The sequence below is a fragment of the Crinia signifera genome, chromosome 12 (assembly GCF_055691185.1).
Source record: "Crinia signifera chromosome 12, ASM5569118v1, whole genome shotgun sequence".
In the NCBI taxonomy this organism is placed as follows: domain Eukaryota; kingdom Metazoa; phylum Chordata; class Amphibia; order Anura; family Myobatrachidae; genus Crinia; species Crinia signifera.
Genome location: NC_139228.1, coordinates 40,779,834 through 40,790,158, shown reverse-complemented (window position 1 = coordinate 40,790,158; position 10,325 = coordinate 40,779,834).

Sequence of the window (10,325 nt, the reverse complement as noted above, 5' to 3'; positions counted from 1 at the left end):
GTTGAGTTAGGTGTTAGTGTCTAGTGATGCAGACTATTTCACCTGGTGCTTATACCCATGTTTGGGGAATGTTATAGATTATATATAATGTGTTTACATCTTAGTTTAGACTGTGTGTTTAGGATGGGGGTGCGATGCAATGGGTTAGCCGTATGTTCGGGCGCATACACGCTGTTAGTGTAAAAATGAACAATAAAGTTAATACCAAATATCACTCTAACCAACCAATGACAGCACATGATAGTTTGATTAGTGCCACTCCTAAAATGGCTTCCTACCAGCGTGCAGAACCCTTTTCCACTGCGGAGCTACTGGCGCTGGTAGGAGTGATGGAGAGGAGACTGGGGCAGGCAGGCCCCTTCATAACAAATAGGGACAAGCGCCGGGCATATGTTGCGGCCCGGCGCCGCATTTTCGCCCGCACACATGTGCGGAGGACCATCGCCCAACTGGAGAGGCGATGGTCCGACCTGCGGAGGCGGGAGCCGGAGCGTCTGCAGGCTCTGAGGCGGCGTCTGCAACGCTGTAAGTATTTTGGCCAAATCCATATAATTGACAGAGGGCAGGATTCGGTCTGGTTCACAATTTTTAAAATGGAGAGTAACAAACAGGCAGCCAATCAGCTCCTACCTGGCCTTTTACAACTACAGTCTGTGACATGACAGGAAGGATCTGATTGGCTGCGTGTTTATCACTCTACATTGTATCACTTTTGAAGGCTAGTGCATCTAGGCCATTGAGTGTTTGCATTTTAACATTATTTAATATTAATATTACATGAGGTCAATTGGGTGTTTATGACATAGAAAAGCCATATACTATATGTGTGATATATAACACATATATAATGTGGTTATGAGATGTACTTGTTAGAGTAATTTAAATGGGAAATGACACTCACCCATTTTGTATGTTTAACCCACAGCACGGGAGAGAGCAAGACAGGCCCGTCAGGAGGCCCAGGAGGTGGCCAGTGCGGAGGCCACAGAGGAGGTGGCCAGTGCGGAGGCCACAGAGGAGGTGGCCAATGAGGAGATGGCCATTGAGGAGCCCAGACAAGCGGGGGCCATTGAGGAGGAGTCACAGGACCAGAGCTATGTGACAGAGGAGGATACAGAGGAGGCACAGGAGGTCGGGCAGGAGGTGGAAGTGGAGGAGGAGGAGGTGCCCCTACCCCTGGAGGATGTTCCACCACCTCCCAATGTGGAGGAGGACGACCTGGTCGTGCTGCCTGCCAGGGGTAAGTAGACATAATGCTTCATTAGTGAGTTAGGTACAGGTTGTTATGTTGCACAGCTGATTCAATTTGCCTATAATATAGTAAAGAGTAGTCCCAAAAAATGGAAAACAACAGACACACTTTGGTCTTATAGGCCCATGCTGCAAACGTGCAATCTGGATGCTCATGTAGGTGATGAGTGTTAATTTATGGATGCTCTTTGTATAGAAGCAACAAAAACACTTCAATGGAATATGGGCAGGCCTGATTTATACTGGAGTCCCATGTGGGCAGTTTGCATGGGCCCCCCTCTAGCCAGTGTGCCCGTGTTGTTGTCATGTATTTTTGTAAGGTATTATGTATGATGGATTGAGCTTAGAAATTGTTAGTTGTATGGAAGCGGATTCGTTCTGCCCTTTCACCTATGTGTCAAATGTGACAAGGAATCATGAAGTAATGGGCAGAGGAAGTAGCCGAGCAGTTTCCTGTGGTATCTATTGTATCTATTCTATCTATTCTATCTATCTATCTATCTATCTATCTATCTATCTATCTATCTATCTATCTATCTAGCTATCATGCAGTTTAGCTATTAAGCAGTAACATGCAGGTATATATGTATGGGTCAATGTGGCATGTTGTAGTGGGTGTATGTTTTGAGTTGAGTGAGGAGTCTTTGGCCAGGACAAGTGTGAGTGATCCTCAAGTGTGGTTGTGTTTTTGCTATATAGATTGTGAAATGTATATGTCACACAAGTGTGTGTGTGTGGTGGCAGCATCATGATCATATATTTGATGACATAACATACAAGAGTGGATAAGGTTTTTTTGCTATGTATGATTTCGCATGGTGTAGGTCATGGGTCTTCAACCTTTGGCCCTCCAGATGTTGTGAAACTACATGTTCCAACATGCATTGCCACATTTTTTCCTATAAGAGCATGCAAAAAAACCTCAGGGCATGCTGGGACATGTAGTTCCACAACATCTGGAGGGCCACAGGTTGAAGACCTGTGGTGTAGGTACTTAGGATTGACTGTACAAGGTGTACGTGAGTAGCATAAATAATGTTGTACCCCCTTTCTCATGCACACAGATTATCAGGAGCCACCCCAGGGAGTCAGAGGGGCTCTCATGAGCCTACGAGAGGACCTGAGGCGGATGACGGCTCATGTGGAGGACCTCTGTGTCCTGCTGTTGGACGAGTGATGGCGGTCCATTTTTTGTTTTTGTTCAAATAAAATTTTGCACTTGTTTAAGAAGTTGTCTGTGTGGTATTTTAGTCTTTAACATTCAAAGTATAAAAAGCATTTAACACACAAACATGTGCATGTTTAGATATGTACACAGCAAAAGGGTAGATGACATTTTTATCCCCATAGGGAATGTTAGGGTTAATGTATAGTGCTTGTAAGTGTTTAAGGATCAATTAGCTAAATAACAGATGACCAGGAGCAACAATCTGTTCTCAAAGTGGTTTGCTAATTGCATAAGTGTGTCATGTGATCTATGTGGGAACTCTGATAACAGTAGTCTTGTTGTATGCGGATGTACACCGCATCTGTGCGTAGTGGCCGGTTCGCGTCCGTTCTGACGCGGGAAGGCCGTGCATACGCGGACAGACCGTGTAGAATCGGAGTGTTCCCCCCGCACACGCATGGTTTATATGTCGTCCGTACACACGCCCTGTTCTTACAGAGTGAGTCCGTCCGAATGCGGAGGACACGTGGGCGTTTCTACGGACGATGGCCGCACGCTGCCGCACAGCGATGCGTGCGGCCCGCACCGAAAGAATTCGGGAATATCCGCACCGATCAGAATAAGGCCCAATGTCTGATATGGCGGCTGCTCTCCGTCTGAAAGGGATCACTGTGATTCCGTAGTTAGACGATCTGCTGTTCAAAGCAGAGTCGGCGGAGAAGTTGCAGAGTCACCTAGCAGAAGCTATCAGGTTTTTGCAAATTCATGGATGACTGTTAAACTTACAAAAATCTCAGCTTGTGCCGTCACAGAGAATCCAGTTCCTGGGGGTTATCCTGGATACCCATCTACATCTGGTGTTACTCCCAGAGACAAAGGCCAGGGACATGGCCATCTTGGTTCGGGAGATCCTGGGGCCTCAGAGTCCAACGGTTTGGAGGTGTCTCAAACTGTTGGGGAAAATGGTGGTGACTTTCGAGACGCTGCAGTTTACCAGGTTCCACTCTTGAGTTTCAGTGGGAGATTCTGACGTCTTGGTCAGGAAATACTCACACCATGAAGTCAGAGCACATAGTGTTGTCTCCAGAGACACGGTCTTCTCTGCAATGGTGGATGCAGGTGGATTCCCTTCAGTGGGGTCGGTCTCTGCAGTCCTAGGACTGGCTGGTAGTGACAACAGACGCCAGTCTCAGGGGCTGGGGGGCGGTGGTTTTGGACCTACGCCTTCAGGGTCTATGGACCTCGGAGGAGTCCATCTTGCCGATCAACATCCTGGAACTGCAGGCTGTGTGGAAGGTGATTTCTCTTGCAGGAGAAGGATTGCAGGGCCTTCCTTTGAGGATTCAGACCGACAACGACACGGCTGTGGCATACCTGAATCACCAGGGAGGCACGCGCAGCAAACTGGCCATGTGGGAGGTTTCCCGCATTTTCTTGTGGGCGGAGCTGAATATTCCAGCTTTGTCAGCGATATTCATCCCAGGGGTGGAGAATATCGAGGCCGATTTCCTGAGCAGAAAGGAACTGCTGGAGGGGGAATGGAGCCTGAACCCACAGGTTTTTCATCAAATTACATTGAAGTGGGGAACTCTGGATGTGGACCTGATGGCATCATGGTTCAATTATCAAGTTCCCAGGTTTTATGCCAGGACGAGAGACCCACTAGCCAAAGCAGTGGACGCAATGACTATCCCCTGGGAGGGGAATCTGCTGTAGGTATTCTCACCATTTCCAATGCTGGCAAGAGTATTGAAGAGAGTCCAGTCCCAAGGAATTCCAGTGATCCTAGTGGCCCCAGATTGGCCAAGGAGGTCCTGGTACTCGAGGCTTCAGAGATTGTCTGTGGACTCGTGGCGTCTACCTCTGAGGCCAGACCTGTTAAGTCAAGGGCCGTTCTTACACCAGGATTTAGCTCGGCTAAATTTGATGGCTTGGCTATTGAGAACGCCATCTTGAAGAACAAGGGGTCCTCTGAGGCTGTGGTTAACACCATGGTGAAAGCTAGGAAGTCAGTGTCTTCAGCAAACTATTATAGGGTCTGGAAGACCTATATTAAGTGGTGTGAAAGACATCATGATTTTGACTCTCTAAATTACTGGAGTTTTTGCAGGATGGCTTCTCCTCTGGATTAAGCCTTCAGTCACTCAAGGTGCAGATTTCGGCCTTGTCAATTTACTTTCAGAAAAGGATAGCGTTGTTGCCGGAGGTGCATACCTTTTTGCAAGGGGTTTCTCGATTGAAACCTCCCTACAAGCAACCAGTGGCTCCATGGGATTTGTCACTGGTTTTGGAGTGCCTTCAAAAGGCGCCTTTTGAGCCATTGAGGTCGGCTGACCTTAAGTTCCTTACATAGAAACTTGTATTTTTGTTGGCGGTTGCGTCAGCAAAGAGAATATCGGAATTGGGAGCATTGTCATGCAAGTCTCCTTTCCTTATATGTCATGATGACAGGGCTGTTCTTCGAACAGTTCCCCAATTTTTGCCAAAAGTAGTTTCTGCTTTTCATCTAAATCAGGAGATAGTTCTGCCTGTGTTCCAACCCCCAGAGGGTTCTGGAAAAAGGGACAAATTGAGGTATTTGGATGTTGTGCGCGCCTTGCGCATTTATGTGGACAGGGTGAAGAGTGTCAGGAAGACTGACACTTTGCTGGTCTTGTATGATGTGCACAAGATTGATTGGCCTGCATCTAAGCAGACTATTGCTAGGTGGTTGCGATCCGTCATTGCCTTTGCATACACTAAGGTTGGTAGGCCTGTGCCGGCCAGGATTAATGCGCATACCACCAGATCGGTCGCCACCTCTTGGGCGGTTCGACATGGGGCCACGGCTGAGCAGGTTTGCAGGGCCGCCACTTGGTCATCTGTTCACACTTTTGCCAAATTCCATAGGTTCCATGAGTTCGCGTCGGAGGACGCATCATTCAGGCGAGCAGTGATGAGAGCTGCAGACCTGAGCGTACCCACCCAAAGGACCGGCTCTGGAATGTCCCAATGTGAAGCTGTGTCACCAGGACCATTGAAAGAGAAAAAGGGATTTTTTTAAGAACTTACCGTTCGAATCCCTTTCTCTGATATGGTCCTGGTGATACAGCAATCCCTCCCTTACGCTCAGTAAGTATGCCAGTGTTCATGATGTTTCATGTTATAATTGGTTGAAAAGTTACATTTGAAATTGTGCATATAATATGTGCAGGCGTTGTACTGAGTTAATGTATTCTAGTGGCTTTGAAAGATTGAACTGAGGAACTCTGGGATGCAGAAGGGAGGAGCCTACCCTCCAAAAGCTTTAGGATAGGTGCCTGGCTCCTTCGGACCCTCCTACATCCCAATGTGAAGCTGTGTCACCAGGACCATATCAGAGAAAGGGATTTGAACGGTAAGTTCTTACAAAAATCCCTTTTTTGCTACAGGCAATTAAACACACTTGCTAATGTGGTACATGCATAACATAGTAACAAAATACAGTTTAGCATCAGTCAGATACAATATAGTATACAGCAATATATAAAACCTATCTCCCCCCCACTACATTAATAAAACCTGCTATATCAGATACAAGAATTCAATACCAAAATGGCACTGGGAAAAAAAGCTATTTTTTTATCTACCTGTTTTATCCTTAAGGCATCTAAAACGCCTACCGGACGGCAAGAGTGCGAACAATCTCTGACCCGGGTGATTCGAATCCTTCAGAATACTCCGTGCCCATTGTAAGCAACGTTTCTTCTCAACATCCGCCACCGTTGGAAGAGAAGTCCCCACAATCCACTCAGCTGTCTTAACTACCCGCTGAACCATCCTGCTACTGTACAGCTCCCATGCCATACCGTAGTGCAGCTGGTTAAGATGCTTTTAATCGCACAGCTATAGAAGTTATTTAATATATCTACCGATAAGCGGTGTCTTTCAATGGACTCTCAGAAAAAAAGGCGTTGATGAGCCTATTTAACCAAACTCCCGACATTCACAGATTAAGTCAGGTCGTCAGAGATGTGGGTTCCCAAAAACGTAAAACTATAGACCCGTTCCACATCCATTACATCACAATTGTATCTATATGGCTATAAAAGTTTGACTACATGCTGAAATGATTTCAGTAGGAGATTATCAGATACACAGTTGCCATGCATGGGCTTTTTTAACTAGCACTTTACACAAGTGTCTGTCAATTTTGTGTTTTTTTTTCTTTTGAAAATATTTTGCCGTTTTACTACTAGTAATAAAGGTTACATTTTATGTGTATTTGTTTCTCTAATTTTGGTGCACCACACCAGACAAACTTGACCCTGTCCTAACTGTTTACTTACACTGTTGTCTGTGGTAGCGTAGCACACCCCTGAATGTATGTTGAAATTGGTAGTTACTCATACATGTCAAACTCCTACATATTGAGTATTAGTCTATGTAGTCTTGCGCGACGGACCATCACACTAGATCCATCTGCTCACCCGCTCAGTAGGCAGTGAGTGTACGCTGGCTAGGTGGTATCGCTGGCCAAAAAAGGTTTAGGGGACTGCTACATTTAAACTGAATGGAGCTAAAGCTTTTTGTTGTATAATGATATTCTGTTGGCACATTAAGGACCTAAATCTGGTTCATTCTTAGGCAGGTATTCAATCTAATTTCTTGCGATGTGCAGGGAATCCTGTTTAGGATTCGCTGCACATTCACAGGGTTCCGGAGGGCTGGAGCATTCGCTGCCAGCCCTCCCTATCACCCTATTCAACGCTGCAGTGGCTCACTGCCCCTGATGGTGATTTTTAACCCGCCGCAGGGAGCCGGGGGACGGCGGCAGGCAGGGAGATGGAAGCCTCCCTGCCTACACCAGAATGTGTAGGGGGGAGGAGGGCTCCCGGGAATACAGGCAGTAGAAGTTGCCCCCCCCCCCCCGGGAGAGCTGGCAGAGGATGTGGGTAGGGAGCTGCTGCACTGGTCCCGCTCGTGCATATGTAATGAGTGGGACCAGTGTGAAGTGAATATATAATGAGCGGCTCCCCGCCCCCTGCTGGCGAATGTGCAAAAAAAAAGTCTAATTAAATATATATTCATGGGCCGCAAGCACATGAATAAAAATAGCATGGCCCTTCACAGAATAAAATGACTGATTTTTTTGCACCAAAAAAAAAATCCAAAACATTATTTTAAAAGATCACTTTCCATTTCACCTTAAAAAGATGTTGAATGCCAAGCGGTGAATCACGGCGAAAATCATGCTGAAAGCAGTTCTCCATCCTAGCATTGAATACACTCTCTGCAAATCCCAGTGAAAACCCCATTGAAATACACCAGAGAATTGCAGCGAGCATGAAACTGAGAACTTGCCGGGCATCTGCTATTCGCTTTTTGGCGAACAATGAGCATTGAATAGGGTGAATCAGATTTTCAGTGAAAAAGATTCACCACAAGGAGTGAAAACAGCCCGATTCGCCGTAAAAAAATGGTGAATCGGGAGCATTGAATACTGCCCTAAGGCAAATTCCTTCTCAAATGGCAAAACCATGTGCACTGCATGGGGGCGGGGGCGGGCAGATGTAACATGTGCAGATAGAATTAGATTTGGGTCAGTCAGTGTTGCAAGTAAGGGGGTACGGCGTGGTACGGAGTACCTGTAAGAAATATGTTGCAGGTACGCAGTACCACTTACCCCCGACCCACTGTCAATTCTATTTTTATGTTAAGTCTAAATATAATGCACCCGCAGCCCGCCCACCCAGCGTTATGATTGGTGCTGTATGAAGCTACCGGCTACTGCTGATTTAGCCTGTAACAATGACAGGCATCAGCGGCGCCGACAGCATGAATAGCAGGCGCCACAATTGTAAGCACAAGCTGCCTGGCTCTCCCCCAAGCAAGAGCCAACCCACCCCCAGTAATTCCCTGTTTCTCATTCCCTGTCTCCTGATGCCATGCCACTATTACAATTTAGTCACTCCTCTAGCTTTGTGTGACCACGCCCCCTCATGACACATGGCCACGCCCATTATTGGTGGAGGCTATCAGTACCACTAAGAAAAAAATTCTACTTGCACCACTGGGGTCAGTTATTTTGTTTCTTTGCAGAGAAAATACTGTTTTAGCTGCCCCACCTGCAGTGAGCATGGTTTTGTCCATTTGAGAAGGAATTTGCCTCTAAGAGTGAACCAGAATAAGGCCCATAGTAACATATGAGAATAAGGGGGTCAACTTTGCAAATATCGTATCATTTTGGCCATCAAGATTGCTTAAAATAACAAGCTATTGTGCTAGAAGACAGGTACGGCCTATTTCCCCAATAGAAGCATTTCCCTGATTCAGCTATTGAATCAAAAATGCAGATGGTTTTACACCCTGTACGCTGAATAAAATTAGATTTTTTTAATGACTTTCCATTGTGCTGTTTGACCATTGTCTTGTTAGACCCACAAGTTCTTGAGCAGCACATTTCCCAAAGCTGACGATGTTTCCTGGACAACCCAGAGAGATCACACTGGAGTCCTGGGGGAGCAGAGACCTGGTCAAAAAAAGCAGCTTGCAAAAATAAATCCCATATATGAGAACAGCTGTGGATGGGATTATAATTATAGAAAGCGCATTATGAATGCTATTCGTGTAATAATAATGGATATCCTGATTATGCACATTAACATATGTACTGTAGCTGGAATTTACTGTGGGCACTGTAAAAGTCTTCTCCATCAGGAGAATTCTGTGCCTACTTCTTCTTACCTCTATTTGGATATCCATGGGAGCAGGGCTGACCAAAGGGATCATAAGATGAAAGCTCTACATAAATGGCAATAGCAATGTAATTACCAAATTAAAGAGCCAGCTGTTTGGAAGTGCAAAGCCACATAATGCTGGGAAACTCTCTGTAATACTGGTGTGGAACCTTGGCATCATCCTCCTGTGACGTGGAATCATGTACTGCAACAGTACCCTGGAAATTCCAGTTCTAGAGCTCACTATAGGGAGGCTTCAAGTGCACAAATGGTAATATTGTTAACCACATTGCTCAGAAAGGGGCTTCATGCAGTGTGGACACTCAATATTGTTAACAATATGCGCATCCCGCGCATCGTTAATGATCATGGATATCTACCGAACATACCAGTCATTTTGGCAATATAACCAAACAACCTGCATGTTCGGCCGGTCCTGGAGACATCACTGAAGGACATCGGCGGCCGATATTGTTCTGTGTGTACCGACAATATCGGCTGCACGCAGCTGATATGGTTAACTATATCATCTGCGGCTGCTGTCGGGTAATTTGTATGGGGTTTAAGATTGGTAGGTAATAAATCATATGTTGGAATGAACAAAAATATTTCACAAGTTAGTAATATCAAAGAGATTGGGCCTGCTTCAGGTCCCGATGCTGATGTTCTGCATACTGTAAAGTACTTTGTGCATGTGCTGGACCTGTACTGCACATGTGCAGTAGGGATCAGTGATGTAGGATGCATGGTCAGTGATTGATCGTCTGATGCCAGAGTGTGATGATGTCACTGCCAATGCTCTGGAGGGACTAGGCTAAGATCACCGTCTGATGATGGAGATTTCCTAGACTCTTCTTAGCAGATGTGGCGGTCGGCTTGCACAATCCCAGAAGTCATGCAGCCGGCTGATGATGTCACAGATGATCTGACTGCTTGAAAAAGTCTCCAGTGCCTAGGAGACGAAACGCGTTGCCCGCCCCTTCCGCCAGAACTGTGCGCAGACTTGGACACCTACTTCCGCCCTTTTCCCGAAGTGACTGAAGCCGCCTACTTCCGGTTACGCTGTCTGCATCTCAGCGTGGACGCCGTGCCTGATATCAGCCGGGAGACCATCTACTCCCCGGCACACAGTTTGTGAAATTCCCTTCACCTTCCACTCAATACCTTGTGGATGCTGACGTCCATTTCAGCGTGACCGCTAACCTCCA